Consider the following 27,308-nt stretch of genomic DNA (forward strand, 5'->3'; position numbering starts at 1 on the left):
TGAATTTTAACCCCCATCCCTACATATACCAATTCTGTGTATATATTTGCACATTAGGGGGGGGAGTTTAAACTTACCTCTCATTTACATCAGAACCCTCTAATGTGCAAATATATACCCTGAATTGGTATATATAGGGCACAGTATATATAATTAGCAGTATGATCTTTCTCTATCTCACCCATTATAAAAACCCGGACCGAGGTGCAAGTGCTCCAGAGAACGTATAAACATAAGCGACATTAGATCTTTTCACGGGTAGACAAGTCAGATCTCTCTTGAATGCGAAACTTGGCTTCGCGTTCATGAATTAGTGGATTCATGAATACATCCACATGAATAAGTGGATTCCGCTCATGCATGAATAAGTGGGAGGAGCTTTTTGTTTGCACCGAGAATGAAGAGCCAGAAATAATATGCGGTAAACTTACTGCCTAATTATAAAAACTGTGATATAGAGGTAGGGGTAAAATTCATTTCCGACAAAAATGATGGAAAGAGCAAAAAAGGCATCAAGTGGTATGTTTACTTTATTCGTAAGACAATATTATGAATAATGAAAAATTTACCTACGTATTTAAGGGGTGTTCCCATTTGAGCGCTTTCCCATTTGAGCGCCACGGAATTTTGTTCCATTTGAGCGCCATGGAATTTTGTTCCCATTTGAGCGCCACGGAGTACCATTTGAGCGCCAAACCCAAAATTGTGATTTTGCGGTGGATGAAGCGTGGTTTGCTGCCACATTGACCTGTAGAAATATTTATTGCCACGAAGACAACGAACAAAACTGAGGATTTTATTGGGTCAATGGTTGTGAAAATAACTTCCATTTATAGTATTATAAACTAAGTAAATATATATAGTATTTATGTATACCATATATATTTACTACTAAAGGTATATACAGGTACTTATGCATTATGCGGTATCCACCGCTATATACTGTATGAGGAAAACAGACATGAAGACCCGTCGGTAAATTTTTCGCAGTTGATATTATTGACATAAGAATAAAGTAAACATACCACTCGATACCTTTTTATGCTCTTTCCAAATATAATAATCATTTTTTCTTATATTAATTTTACCCCCCCCCCTATATACACCAATTCAGGGTATTTTTTTGCACATTAGGGGGGGGGGGGTAAATTTTTTTTCTGTTGTTAATGGGAGGTAAGTTTAAAATTTACCCCCACCCCCCTAATGTGCAAATATATACCCTGGATTGGTATACATAGGGGTGGGGGTAAAATTCATTTCCGACAAAAATGATTATTATATTTGGAAAGAGCCTAAAAAAGGCATCGAGTGGTGTGTTTACTTTATTCGTAAGTCAATAATATGATTTGCTAAAAATTTACCTTATCACCTAGCTATATCACCTACCATACTAAAAATATTATCTGGCGCTCAAATGGGACACAACTTAACTAATTAAAATCCGGCGCGAAAATGGGAAATTCCCATTTGCGCGCCATGGCGCTCAAATGGGAAAGCGCTCAAATGGGATACACCCGTATTTAATATATGCTATGCTTTACCCCCCCCCCCCTAATTTGCAAATAAATAGCCGAAATTTGTTAGTAAGCTCTTACATTTTCATCGTATTTTGTTTTATTTCATTAACCAAACTTCACTTCTCACTTGTTGCCTAGCTAATAGAACAGTACCTAGCAGGAACTTTTATTTTAAAGAGGGCTTTCTCAAGCAAACCTTGCCGAAGGCACATTTCAAATAAAGAAATAAAACGGCAAACTGCAGCAATGTTTTTGCATGATTGCAAAAATTTAATTTATATCAATTAGTCTAGGGGTCAGGAAGTCTACTTGGATGAAGGCCTATAAGATTGTCCTCTCCCTAGTAGAACAATTTGTAAACAAAAAAAACGTTTCGAAATAGGAAAAAGAGAAAATTAGGAATTGTTGTTAAAATATAGATTTTTCAAACTCGTAATTGAAACTTATGGTCCATTCCCAAGAAGGAGAACAGAATCAAATAGCTCCTCTAATCATGTTTCGGCAGTAATGATTAGTCTCCATTTAACTTATATTTGCGGATTTGCGGGAAGCTTTCTACATCCTGATTATTTTGCCAACACTAGGATTCTGAGAATCTTCAAGGGAGGGACATTCTCTTGGACCCCGTCCACTAAAGCAGTAGAGGTACTGACGCTGATCTAGTTATTTAGTCTTTTTCTATTCTTTAACTTACTTTCCCTCTCCTGGAAGCAGCTCCACCCATCATCATTGGACACTGAATTGATTTCTAGTGACTATTTTCTTCTGAGTTAGGCGGCAATGTTTAGCCAACCCCGACCCTGTCCCATGCCTTCTGGAACTGCTCTGTGGCACTAACGGCCTCCATTTGAGCTTAAAAGTTATCCAAAGATTTTTTCTCTGACCCGTTAGATTCTTCTTGTAATATTTGAAAAAAACTACGTTTTCTAAAGAGTTAAAGAGGCTGAGTTACAAGGTCGAACCTTAAAACGTACAGGGATTAGGAGGCACAGTTGGGGGGCTGCCGCCCCCCAAACCCCTCGCTTTCGCAGCCTTTAAATAAAAAAAAAATTTTTTTAAACTGAAAGTAAGGAGCGACATTAAATCTTAAAACGAACAGAAATTATTCCGTATATGAAAGGGGCTGTGCCCTCCTCAACTCCTCGCTCTTTACGCTAAAGTTTGACTTTCTCACAACTCTTTTTTTTAAACAATAAAAACTTTAGCGTAAAGAGCAAGGCGTTGAGGAGGGCACTGCCCCTTTCATATACGGAATAATTTCTGTTCGTTTTAAGATTTAATGTCGCTCCTTACTTTCAGTTTAAAAAACTTTTTTTTATTTAAAGGCTGCAAAAGCGGGGGTTTGGGGGCGGCAGCCCCCCAACTGTGCCTCCTAATCCCTGTACGTTTTAAGGTTCGACCTTGTAACTCAGCCTCTTTAACTCTTTAGAAAACGTAGTTTTTTTCAAATAATTTCTGCACGTTTTTGTACGGTTTATTACTTATTATTGCTTGACTAACTGTTATTCAGTGTTGCCACTACTAATTTTTAAAACCTGTGAAAAAAATGCCAAAAAACCTGTGAAATTCGTCAAAAAACCTGTGACTACTTTTGGAGCGTGTTCAGGCATTCTTACATTTTTACTACAGTTTACATTTGTTACTCTGAAGTAGCAGCACTAGAATTCTACTAGCAAAGATGCTTAAACCTGAAAAAATCTGCCTCTGGCCCGAAAACACGTCATGGAAAATCGAAAAGCATGCTACCTAGCGGTCTGTTCCCTGCATGAGTTCTACAGGTGTTTCCAGCTTTGACATTAACGCTACATATAAATTACATGTAGTGCTTTTCAAGTTCAATAGATGACAGAAAGATATCGTCATGAGAATGTCAGCAGTGCGACATTTTATATAAATACCACTACCTATTTTAGATAATTGCATTAGTTATGCGAAAAAGATGTAAGTCGTTGATCTTCGGTAGCTGGTAAGGACCTATCTGGGTGTGACAAGGTCCGAACGGCTGCAATAACGAAATGTTTATTTTGACCTACGATGACCTACATAGTCTTAAACTTGAAAATAAAATTGTTCAATCTGCATGGAAAAACGTATTATCCCCTCTACACGGTTTTCCGCATAGTGTAATTGCATCTTAAGTTCAGACACATAGGATTTTCCTTAAAGACCATTTGCAAACCTAACAGAAATCCCAATTCCCTGACTAAAAATCTATTCGCAACAACAGGCAGGAACTATCAATTTTTTGGTTCGCGCATTTTCTATCATATTTTGAAAGTTTCGCCCCATAGCGCAACTTATGATGTTAGGAGATAGAATGGCAAATTACGTTGCTTAGATAGAAGTTCGCAAGATAATATAAGGTAAAATAACAATATGTAGTTTGTTGCAAAACAACTTTGTTAAGTTCAGTCTTCATTAACAGATTCCTCCACCAGATTCCGGGATCTAGAACAAAAGAGGTCGATCACATTAACCATTCAGCCAACTGGTTTGTCAAGTGGTTAAAATTGTTTAACAACTCCTCTATCTTGCCGTTTTCTGAACATTTAGAAGTAGCCCTGTGCTACCTAAGGTAATTGTAAGGCTAAATTATCTAGTGAAAAAGTCTTCACTGTATTTTTGTTTAATTTAAGTTAGGATTATGCAGTGTTCCTAAATTTTGAGCATCTCTAAGCCTGACGGACCAGAAATCTGCTTTAAAGAATTGTATTTAGCTAGCACAAAGCAAAACTTCTTGTAGAAGTAAAATAAGTTGGTAGATCATAAAAAAAGAAAAGGGGCATTCGCACGGTAATTTTGCCGAGGTCTAAAGCAATCACTAGACATCAAACTTGGTCACCCACATACAGCACTATACAACTTAGGTTATGATATTACAGTCTTCAAACGGGCAACAGGGGAATGAATTTCAATTTCTCACAAATCATATTTTCAAAGCACTCCACCTGTTTTCTTAGAAACCACGCTAAATTTTGATGATCCGAGTAGAATTTCTGGTAACTTCTAATCTAAAGCAATAGGTACTGATAATTAGCCAGCCACGTTTGTCTTGCACGCAAGGTTTAAACTGGACCGCTTGCATATGATTCTCAAGTAAATGCTGCGACGTTTTCGAATGAAGAAAAAAAATAATTATCACCGCTACGGTTCTTCAGGTCTTGGCAAACAAGATTGGCATAAAAACACAAAAATTTGATTGGTTGATATAATGATATTGATTGATAAATCACAACTGATCCGAGTCATAATTGGTTGATTTCTGATTGGTTGATATAATGATATTGGTTGATAACTCACACCTGATCCGAGTCATGGTATTATAAATTCCACCTGTAGCTTAAACCCTGCAAAAGAGACAGATACTATCGTTCTTCTTTAAAAGGGGAAAGACCAGAAAGGTCAAGGACAGAATGATAATAAAAAGTAGAATATAGCCTACCTAGTTCTCGTCTGTTATACTTCCCTCGATTGGCAGCAATCTTAGAAAAAACAATTTGAATTTCCTTTTTAACATCACGAAGTGTGTGTTAAACAGTGATTCAGTAACAGTGATACCCAACAATCGAAAACAGGAACAGAGGGTATGGAAAAACCACGACGAACTAAGGGAACATTACAGGAAGTTCAACCATTAAAAACTAGAAACTCACAATTCTCAACAATAAGAAAAAGACTAATTTTAGAAAATAAAAACTTTCTGAAATCTTAACAATCTAATAATTTTTTAATAATCTCTTTGCAATCTGATTCTTCTCAAGGAAACATTAAGTTTTTTCTTTCATAATATTGAAAATTCTATCAACTTTATAAGATTGAGTTGAAAAAAAACTAGAAATCCTCTCGCGCTTTAAAGATAAACTTATTGAAATCCTTTAACTTCTTTAAAGTGCATCTTCAAACCTCACTTCTGATCAAATAAATCTTTATTTAATCTGATCTTGAAGCTCATTCCAACGTTTTGGCCTAGTATCTACCGCAAGATAAGTCATTGGTTTATTTTTATTATTCAGTAACAATTGCCTCTCATATCTTTACGATTTAATGAGAAAAGACAGTTGTTCTCTTCGAAAGGAGTAAAAGGACGAATTATCGTTGGTACCAGGAAAAATTACGAACTGAACCTTTGCATTGGAGCTGGAATGCATAGAAGCATCGAAATACTCACCCCGTCAAAGTCAGTAGTCTATTCAGTGTCGGAGTGTGGGCTGTCAGGTTCAGCACAACAAGGATCTTCTTTATTACAAATTTCCTCTCTCCATTTGATAGCCTTATCCAGTAGATCACTTGGAATAGTCCAGGAAGCAGCTTTACCAACTAACTGTTTGGTCATCATCAATGCACTAACTGTCCCGGTGTTCATCTTGTTACGCAGTCTCGTTTTCATATGTGACAGGAAGAGAACTATCGCTTTGCAGCAGTGCTTGTATGGAGAAGACAACAGAGGTGCAACATAAAGGTCGACAGATCAGCAAATTTTTTGTCACCAATACCGTTCTTTAGATGCAAAATACTCTTCAAGAAACAAGATGGTTGGTTGACCAGATCTTGACCAAGATCAGCTCAGCTCAACCTGAGCTCTTGCAGCTGACGGTCAATGCTTTCTCTCTTGCGTTCTACAATCATTACTTCGCTTCCCAGAAGTGTAGAAAAGCGCACGAGAATGCAAATAATGAACACCTCTTCAAATCCGAGTGCAACGCAGGGATCCAAAATCTTAAGATCGGGCAAAATTGGATCTTCCCAGCTTATTTTTTGTCTCATCTGCTTGCAGATCCTCAGACAGTTGACCTTAATGGCTTTGAGTGAGTCCTCAGCAATCCTTGATCCGCGTTCCTCCAGGTAACATTTGGTATTGATGCCTAATTTCATGTCATCCAGTTCAAGATAGTTCGCGGGAACCGGATCTATGGAGAAAGGTGATTTCACTACCAGTATTAGGCATTTTCTAATAAACATTTGGAATAATATTGCGTACGTCGTAATGAAGCTGCTCACGAATCTACGGATTCTTGTGTCACTGCTCTGAAAGACATTATTTAGAGAGTTGGTACTCCTAAGGACGTGGACAAAAAATAGAGAGAGGCCTTCGTGACAGGATTGTTCAAAGCGTTGTATATTTTGAGTACCTTTTCCTTGCTCACTTTGTCTGCAGTGCCTAACGCGTGACCACCGTAAAACCATAACAAGGCATTCTAGGTTTCTAACAGCTGTCTGATGGATGCTTCAAAGCTGAACAATCTCGTAGAAACCACCGATAGCAACTGTTTCACTTAAATTTTAGTGGACTTCAGGTGGTCATGAAATTCTCCAATCCTCTTTGGACTATGGATAATGTAGTGTATTGTATCATGCACAAGAGACTCTAACCAGTCTGGCAAGGTCTTAGATGCTGCTGAAACAGCAGCTTAAAAGACTTATAAAAGAAGCTTAAAAGACACTTTTCACAATCTAATAACAGACAGATAATATCTGCAAATTGGCTTATACAGGGAAAAAATTAAATACTATAAAAGCCTTTTCACTGTGACCTATCGTCTTTTTCAATTCAATTCAAAATGGTTGTTGCAAAATGGCCATGGCAGTCATTTGTAATTAATGTGATTAAGCTCTAGACTTATGTTGCATATATGTCGTCTCAAAATTACTAAAAATAACTAGAAAATGTGAGCTCTTCAAAATTCAACTTTTAGCAGAATATTAGGTCATATTAGGAGCCTTTAGCACAAAAACCTGTGAATTTCTACCATTTAGCGGAGAAAACCTGTGAACCTGTGACCATGAAATAAACCTGTGAAGTTTCACAGGAAACCTGTGACTGTGGCAACACAGCTGTTATTAGCTGATTTGACAGCTTGCGGGCTTGCGGGCTCTTATAGGAAAAAACGAGCCCGCGTTTTCGCGGGCTCTTATAGGAAAACGATAAGAGCCCGCTTATAGCGGGTTCTTATAGGAAAACGAGGTTTTTCGTAAATGTAAATTCAGGGGATAATTTTTTCAGTCTGAAAATCTCAAAAGGCCCTAACAGGTCGAATTCTGCTTCGAATGAGTCCTCATTCACCCGGATCAGTTGCCAACTGTGTCCTGTAGGCGTGGATAACAAAAAAAAAGAGAAATGAACTTTAAGTGGCTATATTTGGTTTTTTGAAAACAGGGAAGAAATTATTGGATTGAGCTGAAATTTCGAGGATAAACTCCCGGGCCCTAGGAAAGCTTAACCTCTAAATTTCAGCCCAATCGGACAATGCTAAAGGGGGGCTGTGGTAGGAGGGTCGAAACTTCCGGCCCAGTTTACCCCATGAAGATAAAGTCGGAGGCACGTTTCTTAGTTTGAGCTTGGGCTACAAAATGCAATCACCGCCATCTCTTTGCGACTTCTAGGACCAGAAATCGCTTAACATTGTGGTGGGTCTCCTCTTTAAAAAGGCACAAGTGTGCCTCCTTGATAGCGAGCAGTCTTAGCCAAGTGATTTGCACACTGGTTGCAATCTTATGTTCTTTTGTGCATGTGTTTGAGTCCTGGCGTCGCTGATTATTTGGTTTGGGACGGGGGTCAGCGGTGTCACTCTGTAAGCTCAACCAGTGCCGACCCAGCTCCAAATGGGTTCCTTGGTAAATCTGGGCGGAAACACAGGAAGGGTTAGATGATTTGCCCCAACCAACGCATAACACCTCCACATAATATCAGGAGAACGGTCCACATTTTTTTACCTAGCTTCTTCTTCTATGAGGGGTACGGTTCGCACATCATAATATCTCTGCAGATTATCTTCTGAAGCGGACATTAGGGGTGGCTTTTTAATAGAGCTGTTCGAGATGACGAATGAATAAGCAACTCGAATAAGCAGAATGAACTGCTTATTCGAGATGAATAAGCAGTTCGAGATGATGCTTTTTAATAGAGAGAGTTGTTCCTGGTAGTTGTAACACCTTCTCATCTCTTCATTTGACGCTATTGGCCGAAAGTCGCTATCACTGAGAAAGCACCAGATACATTGGTGTGCAAATACGGGAATAAAACATGCATGTTTAGAGTGTCCAATTAGGTGATATTATTTTTTAGAAAAAATGGTGATTTTTTTGTTACGATGGCAACTCTGTTCGTGCTCTCCCTGAAATCTTTAGATTTTTCCTTCGCTATAACGATTTTTAGATTTTAAATCTTTAGACTTCTCCTGGGACCATTTTTCTATTGGATTTTTTATTTTCCGTATAGTATAATTTGGTAATTTCTTTTTGTTTTCATATGAAGATAAAATACCACGAAATAAATTATGGCCTTTCTGCCCAAAATCCATCCTTTTCACCGGTTTTGTAAATTAAACAGAATTTATATTTGGTCTTCATGGAGATCAAATTTTGAACAGTGGATTTATTGCCCGAATTAGGGTCTGTGACGATGCTTCCAAATTCCCATCACTATCCCTTTTCACTTGTATGACTAGAAGAATTCCGTGAACAGGAAATGGCCATGCTGCACACGCAAGAGAACAGCGAACAGCACCTCCACAAATCTTGAAATTTGTTTTAAGCCTTGAACCTTGTGTTTGCTCTTAATGATTTTTTAGTTGTTTTTCCAAAACGTAAGTACTTCTATTTCCGACCATCTGTCATGCACAAGCACTTAAACTTCACGACTTCTTCAAATGCCTTTCTTTCAGGTGCTATTTTGCTAAAGCTGAACTGCTAAACCATCAAAACCTTAATTTTCCCTTAAATGCTCTTAGACTGAGGCATTTTGACGTATCCACAACTTGGTCTACAATGGTCAGTGGTGTCATTTGGGGGAGGGGTAGGGTATTTTATCCCTAGTTTTGCTTATTCTCCACAGGTAATAGTTTGCATTCCACCAACCATGATGCAGTCCACATGTTGTCCAATATAATTCACATAGTAAAGATCCATACTTATTTCACGGGTACCATTTATTTGGCTAACAGTAGGCTAATCTCCTCGCGAGGTAGTAGGGAATTGGTCATCATCCAAGTTAATGCATGATGGTTGCTGCAGTAGCTGCAACCTAGGAAAGAACGAACCTCGCCCCATTATCGAGGGGCTAATAACTGACCGTCGCAGGTGTCCCTTCCTTCGTGCCTCCGGCTGTACCTCTGTGCCTCCGGCATGCCTCCGGCCTGCCTCGTTTCTTGTTCAAAAATTAGGGATTTTTTTAGACTTAACAGGGAATTCGCACCAGAAGCTGGCAACACTGATTCTCGCCGTTGTTTGAAATTATTCTGATATAATATATGGAGGGCCCAGATCAAGAGGAACCAAATTTTAGGTAAGCCAAGCAGAGTTATCGAGTTAGGGCACGTGATTTTTTTTGTTGGGGGGGGGGTGGGGGGTCCAACCTACTTAAATAATAGACTATACCATGCTGTGTAAATATAGGCTAGGCCCTAGAGGAAGGGTATCTAAATACAGGGTGATTCTGGTGCCCCAGCTGTTTGTTATTACAAAATAACACTTTCTTGAAAAAAATGGGCATAGTCTAGCGATATATCTTGGAATTAGGAGAGAGGGAGTTATACTGAATGAACTCCCATTAGGTAGAAACTTTTTGAACGTAATGAATTAAGATAATTTTTTTATTATAATGTTCAGTTCGGATAAGAAATCTTTCAACAAATTGCCGAAATTAGCGATACCAACCACTAGCGAAAATAGAAGATGAAAATCATCACAATAAACCTGAAAAATCGAAATTTGTCTCAACTTTATACGAGAAACTTAATATTATGGCCTACGTCATGGATGCCGGCAAGGAAGGGCAGGGGGGGCATTCCCCCCTAGAAATTTGGGACTATAAAGTTATTATAAGGAAAGCAAAGGAAAAGCAGAATAGGTAAAAACCATGGAAAAAATGTTTGTTGCCCCATTGTTGGATGCCTGCCAGTGGATTCTGACCCACAATAAGGAAAATTTAATTTCTAATTTGTGACAGAGTAACTCCTAACCAGTTTTCCGCAAATGTTTTTTCCATTTGATTTGGTTGGAACAAAAAAAAAACAAAAAAAAACATTCTCCATGGTAATGAATGGTAAGTAAATAACGATCCTTGTCAATAACGAAAGTATAAGAGCCTAAGTATTTATAACATTTAGTCTAAGAATCGGCTTTTTATGGAGATATTAAATATTTTATTGTTTATTTGCAATTAGTACAATTGCTAGAGCACAAGAAAGTTTGTATAATTATGGAAAACATAAGGAAAATGACTTAATAAGGGGTAATTTTGGTCAGAATGTGCCGTCAAAATTTGCTCACATTTGAAGAATTACCAGTGATTGCTCACTGTGTGAAACACTAAGTTGAGAAAAATTTGGTTAGTGAGCCAGTGATGAATATGAATAATTTTAGGTTTTGTTTTGTCAAGACTTCTGACGGCTTCATAACACCAATAAAAAAATCCACGCTGTTGTGGCTTCTGAGGGAAAGCTCTGAGAAGCTGATTAGTGACCGATTAAAAAGGGGTGATGGTCCAGGGCCGACGAGTAGGACTACGTGAGTCGCCACAAACCAATGCAGAGGTCGGTATGAAATCAGAATTGCATATCGGTGAATGGTGCGTTTACAGACCGGTTGGCAGGGGAAAGAGAGTAATAGTTGGGCGGGTCAAACAGTTTGGCTACTTATCTGGGTGAAGATGCCACTCTGTTAACACGCAGAATATGGCGATGCCGTTCACTGACGACATAGGAATTCTGTTCCAGGAGTTCCGGCTGAATGCTGATCTCACATTAACTGCCGCATTTGTAGACCAGGGTTACTGTGACTCCAGCCTGCATATCATGCAATCAGCAGAACCCGTTTGTAACGAAATCGGCACCAACATTGTCTTTGGCTTTGATTGAGACATCTTGACAAAGTTAAATTCATTCATCTAGAAGGAAGGGTTCCACCTTTTTTGATGTCTCGTCAGTACTGCAACTATCGTGTTAAAAATGGCATCTAAATTCAAAAGGGACTTAAATACCATAACCACCACCATCGCTATGTCCAGTGTGTTAGCGGAAAGACTTTTGATTATAACTTTTCAAAGGTAGTTGTTATTTTTTTCCTCTCCTCCTCCTCTCCACTCAGTAATATTTTAATACAAACACATATAAATCTTACAACTTTATACATTATCATATCACCTAAACTTAAAAAAAAAAAATTATTATATACACGTCAATGCATGAGTCGACATGAAGGTCCACTACAACTTAACTTTTTTATTGCCAAATATCTGTCACTCCCCCCGTTCCAGGGTGTCTTTCCCCCTCTAGGAGGAGAGGTTATGGTGGCGTGTTTTATTCAATTTATTCAAATTAATATACTTAAAATTTAACTAATACGAATTCAAATTTTAAAGGTAGTCTTCCAAAAGGCTTTCTCTTACAACTTTAAAATTTTTTAACACAAAAAAAACTATTTGCTCTCCCGTAGACTGGGCGTCCTCCGTCCACATTCTTGCGGTGGCACTTTTTTCCTTCTTTTTTTTCAGCTCTTTTTATGACTAACCTTAATCAACAAAAAAACCAAAATACAACCAACCCATCAACAAAAAAACAAAAATAACCGACGTGCATGAGGGCACAGAACTGAACAGAATCTTGAACAATGTATCCTACGGACAAGGAGGACAGCCACGGCTGGGTTGGTCCTTGCAGCTCAAGTGCGTGTGCCCCTCGTCCCCCATTTGCTTGAGTTCTTGATATAATTTTATGAGTCTCAAATGCATTCCAAGATCTAGGGCAGCGGAAGCGATGAATACCATCGGAAAACTTGTTATGCTCAATAGAAGACTTAGTAGTAGAAGACTTAGTGTTTATACTTTTGCTAACCGAGCTTAGTTTGATTTACTGAAGCTCATTTGTCCAGTTCCTTAGGGTTGTCATTTAAGCTGTGATTATCGAGATGATTACTGAAACGTACCAATAAATATCTGAGAAACTAGTTATTTTTTTTTAGTTGGTTGCTTTACTTAGCGCTTTTTACTAATAACTCGGTAGTAACAGTTTTTCTGACTGTTGCTTTACAGTTTTCTCTTCAAAGACCCCAAGGCCTGTGGTTAATACCAAGAAAGTTGGATTCTAAGTACATTCGGGAAAAAGGGATCTGTGTGTTCCAGATTCTTTCGTGTCAACGCAGCAGATTCCTTTTTTTTAGTACAATTAAGAATCCGAGATCCAAGGGTGCGTCTTGGCACAGCCACTAAACAGAAAAGCAGGTATGATAAAAGGGAAAGGGACATGTGAATACGTGATAAAAGACAACTTTTACCGCTGGTCAAGTCATATTGAATAGGGCTGCGAAGCATAACGTCAATTCTTGGGCGGGAAATTCCAATAAGGATGAAACGTGGATGTATAGACATGTTTTTTCGTAGCTGTGCCGAATTCTTCTGACCTAAAATATTTGACCTATATCCTACTAATTCATCATAACGTTTACAAGTCAGGATTATACTAATAATATGCACAATCAGTTGTTAGTTTACAATTAAAAACCACGTTTCACGGTACTTTGAATTTCACGCCTTGTTTTTTAAGTCATCACCGCGCAGCCCTATGTTGTATAACTTAAAAACCGTGTTCCGGGATTTTTTTTTGAAATCTTGGAATTTTTTCTGAAGAAAAATCAGAATTTTATTTTTGAGCCGGTGGCAACGCTGCATGTCTAGCAGGAAACAGTGACACCATCAGTGCCATCGTAGGGTTACCTAGTTTTTGCATGAATGTCAACAATTTGCAGTCCTCCTTTCTTCTTCTTTAGGTACATATCAGTTTTTTTCAGTCTTGGAGGCTCTTTTCCTTGCCAAATAAACCTGTAAATGATTTTTTACAAGTTTTGAAAGATCGCTTTCGAAGTTGCTGAAAAATTAAACAGATACCGAATAACAAGCAAGCTGTATATATTTATATGTTGCGCCCTTTGGAATATGCCTCCGGCCTGCCTCCGTGCCTCATGCCTCCAGGTGTCCCTCAAAATGCCCAGTTGTTACCCCTCGCCCATTATAACCAAAAGTTAAGGAGTGAGATTTGAAATAAATTTCCATATGTAAATAATTGGAAAGTATTGGAGAAAGTGGGCAACCCTAATTGACTTTGTGGCCTATAGAAAATATTGAAATTTGCTATAGAGAGAGAGAGAGAGAGACGAGGAGGAGTTTGGGGGGGGGGGTGAATTTTTAATCCCTCCGCCAAAATTTTTGTCCGACTCGTAAAAAAGCATCAAAAATGCATGTAAAAAAAATTTTGATGCGTTTAAAAAAAGTAAAATTTGTACCCCCCTCTCCAACAAAATTCTGGATACACATTTCTGGAACAAAAAATTCTCATGTGAGCATGATGGTTGATTATCCCCTCTTGTAACCTCAGTACACCTTCCTTTAAGCGGATATAAATTCGTTTTTTTCATTCTTTAAATTTCTCGCTAAAATCTGATTGATTCCAACTTCCAACATTGCCTCAACTTGTAAGAAAATTCACAAAAAACTAATAACATTGATTTTCTGTTAGTGGAATACACGTTTGTTTGGTATTAGTAAAATTTTTGCTAGGATGGCAGAAACACGCCTTATATCCCGCAAAAAAAGTAATTTTGAGCAAATGAAATATGCTCAAAATATGCCATTATACTACAAATGGCATTTAGTACTGACACTAACAATATAGCAGCGGAGGGGTGGGGATTCAGGCAGAATGTAGTAAGAAGAAAAAAAAACTGATTTTGAGCATTAGCAATTACATTAACTCAGTAAAATATTATAGAAGCAGGTGTAAAGCGTGTGCCGAATATTAAATTATGGAGCAGACATTCACCTCATCATGTGTCCATAAATTCGTTCTTAAAAACGAATTAAAGCTAATTTTATATTTCTTGACAGTTGATTAGAATTATTATCTTAGTGCTGCGGTCTGTTAAAAAACTGCTTCACGAATTTAAATTAGTAGAATAACTTTACCAAGTTTAGGCTACACAAATGCTAAAAATTAATACTAAAAGGTGAATTTCGTAAGTTTTGAATAAGTTCCACGTTATTTATATAAGGCGCGCTAAAAAATAAAAACTTCACGCAAGTAGGACGACTATCGTCGCCAATTTTTTTTTCGAAAATCTTTTACTATTTTTTTTTTAATTTTATACTTCTTGAGTGTTGATTAGAATTATTATCTTTGTTTCTGTGGGCTATTAAAAAGGTGTTTTACGAATTTAAATTAGTAGTATGACTTTACCAGGTTTAAACAAATGCTAATAGTAAATGCCACTAAAACGTGAATTTTGTAAATTCTAAATTAAGTTCCAAATTATTTCTACACGATATAAGGCCCACTAAAAAACTTCACGCCAGTGGGACGACTATCGCGGTATTTTTTTTTTAATTTTTTTAATTTACTTTTTTTGCGGTTAACCCTTGTTTGTGTGTTTTTCAAGATCTCCATGTGTAGAACGAAAGGGTGCATGCTGCCTTCTCATAATCTTATCTTTGAGGGGAAATAAATTGTCTTTCCGAAAACTCGCAAATCCGACTCCTCAACTCTCTGCCTCCCTGTACCGAAGATTTTTTTTTTCTGTATTAAAATCGTTAATAGTTTTGAGTTGAATGGCGTTCAAGTCCAAATCTAGGCGGATGGGGTAAAATGGCTGGACTATAAAATCAGCAGATTCCTAATCCCTGATTGAGCTTGATTTAAAAAATATTAAAATAATTACCACGATTTAATAAATAAATAATCTTTCAACTTTTTTCAGTTTGGCTTAAGACGATATTTTAAGATCTAAACTTTTTTTTAATCTTTAGCTGCCTGTTGATATGTCGGCGCTTAAGAGCTACCATGTTTTACGATTGAAACAGGATTCAATTTAAATTTAAATGCCGTGATTTAATCAAGTTTTTGGACAATTTAGCCTCCCATTTTCAGAGGCTTTACTGCCACGTGGTGGTACATGCTCGGATGCCTTAGGTTAAGCTATGTTAGCTTCCCGCTCTGAGTAATTGATGTGTTAAGTTGGCCCTAGCTATCCATCATGTGTATCCTTTGTTTTGTTGTCTGTATTGAGCTCTTTATGTTTAGGTCGATTTTTTGAGTTTTGAATTTGTGTTGTTTTTAAAAGTTTGCTATGCTGGTTTTCTTGTTTTAAATTGACTAGATTGATTTATCAGTTTTAGTCGTGTAGCTTTTGTTACATGAGTTCCTTTAGTGAGTTTAGTGAGTCTAGTGAGTTTAGTTTGTTACATGACTTTCTCTACTGAGTTTCTTATAAGAGTTAGTTTTGCTTAATCTTTAATGGTTTGACTTGATTCATTTGTCTATGCTTTGCTGATGTTGTGTCCCGTGTTTGGTGATCTAGGTTGCGTTTCTTGTGTTAAGCATCCATTAAGCGGTCAGAGTTTTCAGTTTATGGAATTGACTGAGTCGAATTTTGATCATTTGTAACATCATGGTTCAGGGAAATGTTTGTTTAACCAAATATTATATTTAATCTCTGATCAAATCAATAATTTATCTTAAAACATGTTAATCATTTATTATATAATTGATATTTGACGTTCTTTAAATTTGATCAGTTAAGTAATATGGCAACTAGAATTAATGTTTTCTAATTTATCTCTGAATGGAATTGATTCCTGAACGGTTCTGATAACTTGTCGCCAACTGGGGGGCTAGCCTATATAATTTTCTAGGCGGGCAAAGGTTTTGAATTGTTATTCTTTTTTTGATTAGAAACAAGGCAGAATCCAGGATTTTGTTTGAGGGGGAGATTTTTCCGTTTTTCAACCGAAAAAAAGATAAATAATGTGTTTTTATGCTTTTTATTACGTTTTTGCGAGTCGGGAAGTTCTTTTTTTGGGAGGGGGTCAACCCCCCCCTCTTATACGGTCTTGGTAGGGAGAATGCTATATTTTTTCCGAAGGTTTTAAAATTATGAACTTTTTGGTTTTTCTAAGGGAGAGGGATAAATACGCAGTCTTCTATTAGGCATATTTTATGGGACGTGGGTAAAGCAGACTTTAGCGGAAAAGGATGAAGAAGAATTGTCCGGAGTGTCTGCATCCGGTGGATATTGATGCGATAAATTTATCATAGTAATATTAGCAGTAAATACTCTCTTAAACCACTTTTTGTATTGATAGACCAAGTTCCATATTTGATTGAGTAGTACGAAAATTCTGCCAAAAAAGCTTTGTTTGGTTCGACCTTGTATTAATTTGACTACAGTCGAAATCGGAAATGCATTTCCTTCGTTCAGATATGCCTGATGGCTTGCATGGTAATTATAAAAAAAAGGCTGTAAGAAGATTGTGTCCTAATGGATGTTAAACTCATGACCATCCACATGACTGTCAAAATTAACTATTTTGACGTCAAACTGAGAGAAAGTCCTTCTTTTAAAGTAAAATAAATGTGAAAAATTGATCAGATTAAAGAAAGCAAGGTTAAATTCTGTTTTACTTTGAATAAAACAAAACAGAGTAAATCAGGCTCGCAATCGGAAATGCATTTCTTTCGTTCATATATGCCTGACGGATTGCATGGTAATTAAACAGTTTGTATTAACGAACTGCAAGGAACAACTCGACTCAATAGTAACCGAAACTGTAAAAAACGAAATTTGATAACTGTTAATACATCAAAAGAATTGGCTTTTTACATTGGTTCCAAATATTTAAAATTCATTAAGTTTAATGTTACCTATCAAAAGCTACGAGCTTTTGAGGAAATTTGGAAATTTGCCAAATTTTCGAAAAAGGGAGGAAGCAACCTTAATAAGTCAAGTGATCTCAATGAAAACCACACCGTCAGGTTCGGCCACAGTAGACAGAATATACAGTATCGACAAAACATATACTCTCCATTAAAAATAAGTGACACAGATTTAAAACCACACAAGATTCCTACTCCGCCTTCTCGCACGCGCGATTCCGATGTACACATCACGAGAAGCCTATGGATGGAAAAACCTTTTTTTTTGTCCGACCACTAGCAACTAAACTAAGGTTCTGACGTATATTCCCAGGGTCAGTATGCGCGGTATCAAATGTGTATCATGGTTGGAAAAAGAAGACGCTACAGTCTACAGTGGGTTCGGTATATCAGAGAACCTCTTCTCTGCAAAAATGTGGAATTTTGTAATTTTTTTTTTTGCCAGAAAATCGATCACTGATGCGTGTTGTTTTATTCCTTTTTTTTCAAGGGGTGATTGCATTAAATCATTGGTCCTAGAAGATTGGGAGAGAGTTCATTTGAACGAAAATTAAAAATTCTAGTTCCCTTCTTAAGTGACTAACAAGATTGGAGGGCATCTAGCCCCCCTCCCACACCCTATTATCCCCAGTGACATACAATAAAAATTTTGAGGCAGCTATTTGATTCAGCACAGTTGAAAGGTCTGTACTTTTGGGAATGATATGACCCGCCACAGCCCCTGGGGAAAGGTATGTAAGCTATGTAATTTGCCCATTGTTTACATATAATATTTTTTATTAGAAAATATTTGAAAATCTTTCAGATGGTATTTCCTGTAGGGAGAGGCTACAAATTATGGAATTTGCCCATTATTTACGTATAGTATTTGCTATTAGAAAACATACTAAAATTTTCCAAAGAGGGAACCTTCCATGGGGCGGAGAGAATTTTTCCTCCTACGAAGGGGGGAGGGGGAATTCCTGGCATGATTTGAAAAGTGATCAAAAATTAAACATTAAAAAAAATGAAAGTAAGAAGAATTTTCCTGAGGGAGTTTTTCGGAGGGAATTTTCTGGAGGGATGTTTAGCGCGGTGGGAATTTTTCGTGGTGGATTTTCTGGGGGGAATTTTGCCGGGAGTGGATTTTTCGGGGGAATTTTTTCACAGAGGGGGAGGCAGATTTTCTGGCATGATTTGAAAACGATTAGAAATTAAATAAAAAACAAGTTTGTTCAACTGAAAGTAAGGAGCCCATTAAAACTTAAAACTAACATAAATTATTCTGCATAAGAGGAGGAATTCCCCTTGCTTCCACCCTACGCTAAGGTTTGATTTTTTTTTCAAAATTTTTTAAGAACAACTGCTGAAACACATTGGCCGTTTACTTGGAATAAGATGGCTTTTTTTTTAAAGCACTAAAAACTGCAGCGTAAAGAGCAAGAGTTGGGGAAGGGAAAGTCCCCCTCACATACCTAATAATTTTTGTTCGTTCTAAGCTTCAATGTTGCTCCTTACTTTCATTACAAAAACTTGTTTTTTTATTTAATCATATAACAAGTTTTAAGAACATTACGTCCTAAATGAATGTTAAACTCATGACTGTCCGAAAATTAGGATTGATTATTTTGACTTCAAACTGAGAGAAAGTCCTTTTTTCAGTACAACATAAATGGGAAAAATTGATCAGATTAGAAAAAGAAAGCAAGGTCAAAAATTTTTTCTTTGGATAAAAGAGAACTGATAAGTACAGGTGCCTTGTTCAAATAGTATAAGTGTCAAAACGAAAAATAAAAATAGGAACACAACTAAAGGGGTAGTCAGAAAATGTGGCTTTAGTTGATGCGTGTGACAAGGCTAAATTCTGGCTCTTATATGGAAAGATTGCTGATGTCCATGAACCGGAATAGTGAATGAAATCCAGCTTTGCACCAAACGTAAATTTGCTAACCATCGCACAGAAATTATTTGTAAGTCATCGGAAATTGCTCTGCGAAACCCCAATAATATTTGGAGGTCCATGCATGATAAAAAACCAGCCACTGATGCATCGTCAATCCCCTTAGAGTCATGGAAAGCATACTATGAGCAAGAGTTTTCACCCCCGTGCCCAGAAAAAGCACAAAATTCAAATATTATCTCGATACCTAACTATTACATGCAAGTCGCACCGATCGTGTTGTATCAGTTTCTGACATTTGGAACGCCGTCCGTCATCTTAAAAAAAGAGATCGCAAGTTATTGACAAAATTCCTGCGGTCCACCTACAAAATCCGTCGTTTCCGCTTATTGAACATTTAACCCTCATATCCAGATGATTTTTGCACAAGGTATTATTACTAGTACGTTATGCGTTGGAAGTCATGCACCGGTACCAAAAAAGGGAAAGCCTCCTTGGGAATGCACATCATTTTGACCTATTTCAGTATCTACAACTTTTTGCAAGTTATTTGAACGTTTGATTATTGAGGAAATTAATATGAAATGCTACACACCGCCTTTCCAGTTCGTTTCAAGCCTGGGCTTGGATTTGGACATGCTTTAAGTGCGGTAGCTTCAGTACTATTGGATGCTGAAAATTCTGGCGAATCTGTCGCTCTTGGCATACATGATATGCGACGAGCTTTTGACTCATTAATACACGAACAGATTGTACTTGAAATGGCAAAGCGCGACGTCCAATATGACACACTATTACCCCTGAGAGATATGTATGGATACCTTGAGGTCGAAACCGATTTCAAGTATGAGAAGGAGACATATTGTGTTAGAAGCCCAGTAAAGAAGGGTGCTTGCCAAGGTACACCCACTTCTGCTCCAGCTTTTAGTAACAGAATTATTCCGGTACAATAAAATTATCTAAAATCTTGCATTTCTAAAAGTATAGATATTTCCCTAGTTTGCTTTGCTGATGACTTATGAAACATTTCCCGTGAACTTGGACGAATTAAAGAAAATTTTTTAATTTTTGAATGAGAGTATGCAGCTATTGGTCTTGAATTCAACGCTTCGAATTCGAAAATGCTATTGTTCAACTTGCCTGAAACGCTAAAGCCCGAATCCATCACACTCTGAAACACTTAACATAGCACCAGCTGACCATATTACATATTTAGGGTTACCCATTGGCCAGATACTAAAACACACAAGAGCACTACTCATTAAGCACCTCGAGAAACGAACGGGCTTTGCAATATAGCAAAATCGTAGCAAAGAAATTCAGCTTTAACTAAGTGAACCTGGCAGGGCTCTACAACGAACTGGTCCCCCCTCACTTTTTGTACCTTAGCCCCTTCTGGCGAAAATTCTCGTAAAATACGAAGCTCAAATTACGGTCGATATTCTTTAAATATACAAATTACCTGCTAAGGTTTCCACCCTAGACACGCAACACTTACCTGATCAGAAAATACAAAATAGCTGATCCCACGCTTACAATAGAAAAACAAATACAACAGTTTAACAGGAAAATTATTAGTCACCAGTGGCATGCGATTCTCCAGCAATAGTTCATGCTACGCACTTTCATTAGTAGAAATTATTGCTGTTATGTAGTTGGTGCATTTACCTTTATTCAAGTATATTTTTCTTTCTTTTGTCTTTGCTGTACTCCGTCTTTTTGTTGTCTGTATGATGGGTTACAAATAAATAATAATAATAATAATAATTTACAATTCGTATTATTTCCTTACGTGTATCAGTAACATGACGGAAACCCCTGACCAACCCTCTGCACAATTTTGCTCACAAAATATCAATTATATAAAGGTTATTAGACTGCAGTTGTCCCAACCGAGTGGTTGGCGAGCTGAATTTGAAATCCTTCGTCTGAAGGGCGAGGGTTCGATTCCTGGCGCGGTAAGTTATCTGGTTTGGGACGGGGCTGAGTGGCGTTTCTGTAAGCTCAGCCAGAGTCGACCCAGCTAGAAGTGGGTACCTGGAGAAATCTGGGGAAGGTAAGCAGGAAGGGTGTGTGAAAGCACAGGATGGCTGGCCCCATTCCCTCATTGCAGTTCCCCATTGAAGTCTTGAGACGGAGATCAGCACCGCCGATTTCGACTTTAAGGGTATAATGCCGTATCTTTTACCTTACCTACCTATTAGACTGCACTAAAAGAATATTGAAAAAACGGGAAACTATGAAACGAAATATCTAATTTGAAATCTAGATATTCGGGACCATTTCCAGGACCTTTTTACCAATGGACGACAATACAATCTTATATATATATATATATATATATATATATATATATATATATATATATATATATATATATATATATATATATATATATATATATATATATATATATATATATATATATATATATGTAAGATCACAAATTACAACATTTTGAAACTACTCTGTGTGACTATGTGTATTGATTTGTGCTGCTTCCTATTCAGAAAACGGCCCAAGAGTGTCGAAACAGTTTCTATTTTAAATTGAATTTTGTTTTCAATAGAGTCCTAAAAAAAGGTCCTGAAGTGTCAGGTTCTTTTTTCAATGGAATGAATTTAGGTAAATCAGCCTAAAATAGGCATTCGAGGGAAATTTTGACATGAGATTTGAAAAAGGATAATGTCACTCATTTTTTATCAAAAATTTGGAAAAAAGGGAATGCATGTCATTAAAAAGGGAAATAGAATTTAATTTGAAATCTGGAAATTTTGTGACCACTTCCAGAACTTTTATTGTCAATGGACTCAATCAAAGATACATATATACAAGAATAAAAATATAAAGCATTGTGAAACGCTGTTCTGCAAGATCGTTTTAATTCCATGAAGAAGTGAAAGCAGAATTTGATTTGAAATTCTGAAATTTTGTGACCACTTCCATGAACCTTTTTCAACTGATAGCGAAACTAAACAAGTTGAGTATGGTTAAACCTACAGAGTCACGCCACTGAACCTTTTCTAAACCATATAACCAGCGACGCCAGGACTCAAACCCCTGTCTTCACAGAGAAAAGAATTTCAAGTCTAGCGTGCTCACCACTCGGCTAGTACGGCTAGGAAGCCTAAAATAGATTAAAAAAAACTTAACTCTTAGGAATTTAAGTTTCATTTGATATTTCTTTGAATAGCCAGCTTGACCAGATCCAATCCGCCAGCACAAGAGATTTTTCTTCTGAAAGCTTTGTTCCACTGTACTTGGTTATTGTTCTAAGTAATCCCTGGTTCAGGCCTCTTGCCAAACGTGATAGCCCTCTTTATGTCGGTCTCTTGGAATTTCCTTCTAAACACTACCGAAGATCAAGAACGGGCTTGCTGGAAAAAATATAGCACCCGAAAAGTACATCAAATATTGGATCTGGCAGAAGTGGCTGAAAGTAAAGCTTCTACATTCTTCTGCAATTTACCACTCTGATGAATTCTGTCACTTTTCATCAATATGTCAAGACAAACACGGATTCGCATGTCTGTCTCTGATTGCCCTGGACGACGGAATATATATGGCCGAGTGTTTCGCTTGGCGCTTCACGTGGTTTTGGAAGGATTTTCCGCAAGGATGGTCCTGTTAAAGCTATCAGTAAATGTTTTAAAGCAGATATTCAGAAGATATTCATATTCAGCTTTGAGATGGAGCTAGACCACCGATGCTAAGAACCCATGCTAAGAGCTAAGATGCTAAGAGCTAAGACCCGATGCTGCTAAGAGCTGTTGCAGCAACTCTACCGCACAAGTCACAGCCAAGCAACATAGGCAACAATGTCTTCTATTAATTATTGAATTTTTATTTTAGTTATCTATACATGAAATATCTGTATTCAAAAATTATCTGTATTGTTTTTTGTAAATTACTGGGAATTCTGCCAATTTCACTGGAACTTTTATTCTCTTTTACGACCCCCAAACCGGAACTTTTTGAATTTTAATCTCTTACCGCTACCGAACTACAGGTCGCTCACCACAAAAAAAGCCAAGTGACTAATAGCAGCAGTGATGTTGCTCTGCAACAAAATTGGGTAAAGGATTAGTAACGTACTCATCAATTTTGCGTCGTTTGTTGCTGCAAGTTTGGCTGAAACTGACGTAGACGTTGGGATAAACAGAATAGGATTCAGAGCTTCTAATAAGTGATAAACGAAGAAACAAAAATGAAGAAACAAAAGGACAAAACAACAACAAGGATAAATGCCAGCCAGTGAATGAGAAATAAGAAATGAAGTAGATCTCCGCCAAGCCACTTAAGGGCGACGAAAATATAAAAGAAAACTATCCTTTCGAAGCGCTCAAGAAGTAAAAGCGACTCGTAAAAAGGATCAATATAAGAGTAATGCGAGGATGGTGACTAAATCTTCAAATATAAGAACAAGAATGCAAAGAGCATCAAAATTTAGATTAGGCACGAATTCTGTCCATGGCTAGTAATGCAATGAATCGAATATGTGGTACGTCTTGATGCTAAGGGCCATAGCACGAGCCTGACATAGAGTGTTTATATCAAATTAGCATTTATTTTTGGGGCTTTACCACAGTCATTATCACGCCTGATTATTGTTGTCCTGGTGTGACCAGTTATTCGATTTGGAACGGGGTCATGGCGTGGCTCTGTAAGCTCAGCCTGAATCCACCCAGCTCTAAATGGGCACAAGGATAAATCTGGGAAAGGTAACCAGGAAGGGTATGTGAAAGCTTAGGATGGCTGGCCTCCAATCCCTCAATTGCAATTCCTGGCTGAAGGGCTTGGAAGGATCAGCGCCGCCAGCAGGGACTTTAAAAGGCCAGTGACGTATTCTTTACCTTGTCACGTGTAAAAGTCGCATCTGGCATGTTCACATTTCTGAGATAGCAGGATCAGCAGGTCAATGTAGGTTAGGATGACCAAAGTTAAGATTTTCTATCTCTAGTGCGTCAATTATATAAGCAAGTTTTCGAAAAAGAAAACTTTCCAGTAATCAGTAGTTGTCCCTGAAATCGATGGAGAAAAAAATTTGGCAACCATGTTTTGCTCCAGTATAACTGTCAAAAATCTGATATTCTTGATTCCCTGCTTTAACTAGAACAACGCTTTTCACACGGTACACGTTTTAATACTGAATAATTTAGGGGATCTTAATTTTACCTGTTTTTGTCTTTCAACGGTACCGCGTATGCACGCACAAAAAATGCAAAGAACAAGAGAGGATGCGGGTCTTTACCCCCTCCCTACTCTCTTCAAAGAAGAAGTGAATATACCTATTGATTTTTTCTTATTGTTGCCCCATCCTGGAATTAATATAAAGACCACCTCGATATGGCCTAAAATCCCTCCTTCCCCGCAAGGGACGTGGTTTGGTTTTACCCTGGTTGTTTGGTCCAATAATTTAACTAGTTGTTATTCTGGAGTGACTGGTCTTGTCTTATACTGGTCGATGTTTCACTTGCCTCTCTCCACGTTTAATAACAAGATTGAGTAATTATTTCTTGGTGAAAAATAAAGAGCATGTTAATTTGAAGGTAATCATTGCAAAATTATACTAAAGAACATCTACTAAAGACTAACTGGTTATCTTAACTGGTGTTGATTTATCTTGCTAATAAACGAAATGGGCTAGTTTCAAAAGGAAAGGGAATAATATTCCCCTACTGAGTATTTTTCAGTTAATTGCATTTGCAGATGCGTATTTACTTCACCTGAGCGTTTAACAAGCCAAGTTCATGCTTTTATTCTTTTTTTTTATTCATTTTTTCCCTCGGCTACTGGGTATGGAACGTGTGGTCCTTGAAACTTCGAACGCGGTCATTTGCTGGGAATTAAAATTTCTATGCCATTTTTAATGGTCGAAAATAACTGGAGGGCATGAAAAGTGAAATAAGTATTTCCCTAAGGAGGGGGCTCTGAAATGGACCAAAACAGTTTTTGTCCTTGACCAGTTTGAAACTTGCAGCCGTAAGTTCTTGGGTCGAGAGTTACCTAGTGGGAAACAAAATTAGTTTACTCAAAATTGTGTCCCAAAAAGGGTACAATTTTTTTCCGATCGGCTTGAAACGGAAGTCTTTACTTGGGCCGTGGGGACTCCAATGCACAAGGAAAAACTGAAAAACAACTTGGTCCCTCCAATAATGAGGGTAAAAAAAATGTAATTTTAGTTGGGCTCGAGTTCCCCAAACATGGGACTGGAAACAGTTAATTTTTTTGGCTTGAAACTTTCAAGAATCGTTGCCTGGGCCAACCAACCCTTATTCTGGAATGAGAAGGGTATGAGGTTGTCTGGAAATAGGTGAAAAACTTTTTTTCAAAGGTAAGTTTGAAACTTATAAGTCCCATGGCCAAAGAGTAAAAAATATAAAAAAGAAAAGTTTGGGGGCACAGTCCTTCGAAAATGGGGCCAAAAAAGGGCCGGACACTCTATTCGCGTAGAACTCTATTTGCGAAGTAACTTAGTAGAACTCAGAACGAAGGATGGCGAAAACGAACGCAGCTAGTGTTCAACACCTTTATGGTTCAAAGATTACCTATTGTTGTCTGAAGCAATAAGGTAATATAACTGAAGCAGAAAATACGGTTTACACTCTAAATAAAACATTGTGAAACACACGGATAGGAGAATTCAAAAAAATACAAAAGCCTAGAGCTCTAGTTGTGGACATAACGGGCCGACGACGTTGCAGGTAATTAAATAAAAAAGCAAGTTTTTTTTAATTGAAGGTAAGGAGCAACATTAAAACTTAAAAGGAACAGAAATTATGCCGTATATGAAAGAGGCTGTCCCCTCCTCAACGCCTTGCTCTTTACGCTAAAGTTTGACTCTTTTTCACAACTCTATATTTTAAACAAATAAAAAACTTTATCGTAAAGAGCAAGGCATCGCGGAGGGGACACCCCTTTTCATGTACTGAATAATTTCTGTTCGTTTTAAATTTTAATGCTGCTCCTTACTTTCAGTAAAGAAAACATTCAGTTAAGAATGTTTGACCATTTTTGAATTAATGCAGGGTTTGATTTTGGCTCACCGTACATGGATAATTAAAACAAAATTTGCATATTAATTTTACTTTTATTTGGTTAAATGGCTTTCTCGAAAATTTGTTTAATTACATTTACGAACGTTTTTATTAGTAATAAATGTACGTAACTTATGAATTAACTTACGTAACGAACTTCTTTGCTCATATATTTTTAATACGTATATTAGGGGGTTCGCCCCCTAGTCAATACCTCGCTCTTTAGGCTAAAGTTCGAATATTGTTCTAATTCTTTAAAAATGACCCCTTAATGACACAGGCTGTTAATTAAAATAAATAGCTCTTATAAAAGTACTAAAAAATCTCTGGCTTAAAGAGTAAGGTATTGACTAGGGGGCGAACTCAATCATGTACGTAATAATTTCTTTTCGTTTTAAGTTTTGATGTTGCTCCTTACTTTCAGTTGAGAAACTTGCTTTTTTAAATTTAATTTCTGATCTTTTTTAAAATAATGCTGGGAAATCCGGCACCCTCTTCATAGCAATGTCCCTTCCCCCATGAAAACTTCCTCCATGTAAAAATCCTCCCAAATAACCCGTGACCCCCCCCCCCCCCGCTACAATAAAAAATCCCCCCTGAAAACGTCTGTATACTTCCCAATAACCAATACTATACGTAAACACTGGGTAAAGTTCATAACTTTCAGCCCTCCCCCCGGGACTTTGGGGGATTAAGTCATCCTAAAAGACATATTTATTATATTTTCGACCATGCCGAACAAAATGGCTTCCTCAAAATTTTCATCGGATGACTTTCGAAAAAAAATGAGCGTGGGAGGGGGCCTAGTTACCCTCCATTTTTTGATCAATTAAAAAGGGCACTAGAACTTTTAATTTCCGTTCGAATGAGCCTTCCCACGATATTCTAGGACCACTGGGTCGATACGATCAACCCTGGGAAAAAAAACAAATAAACACGCAAGTAGAGAAGGAGGTACCATTTCTACGACTTTATGTTCCATCCTGTGTTATTTGCGTACGCCCCCGTACCAAACAGGTTTTTCTGGTAGAACCTCATACTTTGCGTACGCCCCCGTACCAAACAGGTTTTTCTGGTAGAACCTTATACTTCTATGGCCCCTCCGTACCAAACATGTTGGGTATAATCTGTTTTGGTTCAAGTTTTTGTGACACAATTAACTGAATTTCTATTTCATGAT

General features: G+C 37.4%; 2 protein-coding genes across 4 annotated transcripts in view; both read left to right on the forward strand.

The window, feature by feature from the left end:
- Positions 1 to 27,308, forward strand: part of LOC148942546 (MTRF1L release factor glutamine methyltransferase-like) — a 203,306-nt gene that overhangs the window by 149,060 nt on the left and 26,938 nt on the right. The window lies entirely within an intron of this gene.
- Positions 1 to 27,308, forward strand: part of LOC148942547 (trypsin-1-like) — a 413,175-nt gene that overhangs the window by 468 nt on the left and 385,399 nt on the right. The gene's annotated exons all lie outside the window — the stretch shown is intronic.

The sequence above is a fragment of the Artemia sp. Qi Xiang Cuo genome, chromosome 16 (genome assembly GCF_049724085.1).
Source record: "Artemia sp. Qi Xiang Cuo chromosome 16, ASM4972408v1, whole genome shotgun sequence".
NCBI lineage: Eukaryota > Metazoa > Arthropoda > Branchiopoda > Anostraca > Artemiidae > Artemia > Artemia sp. Qi Xiang Cuo.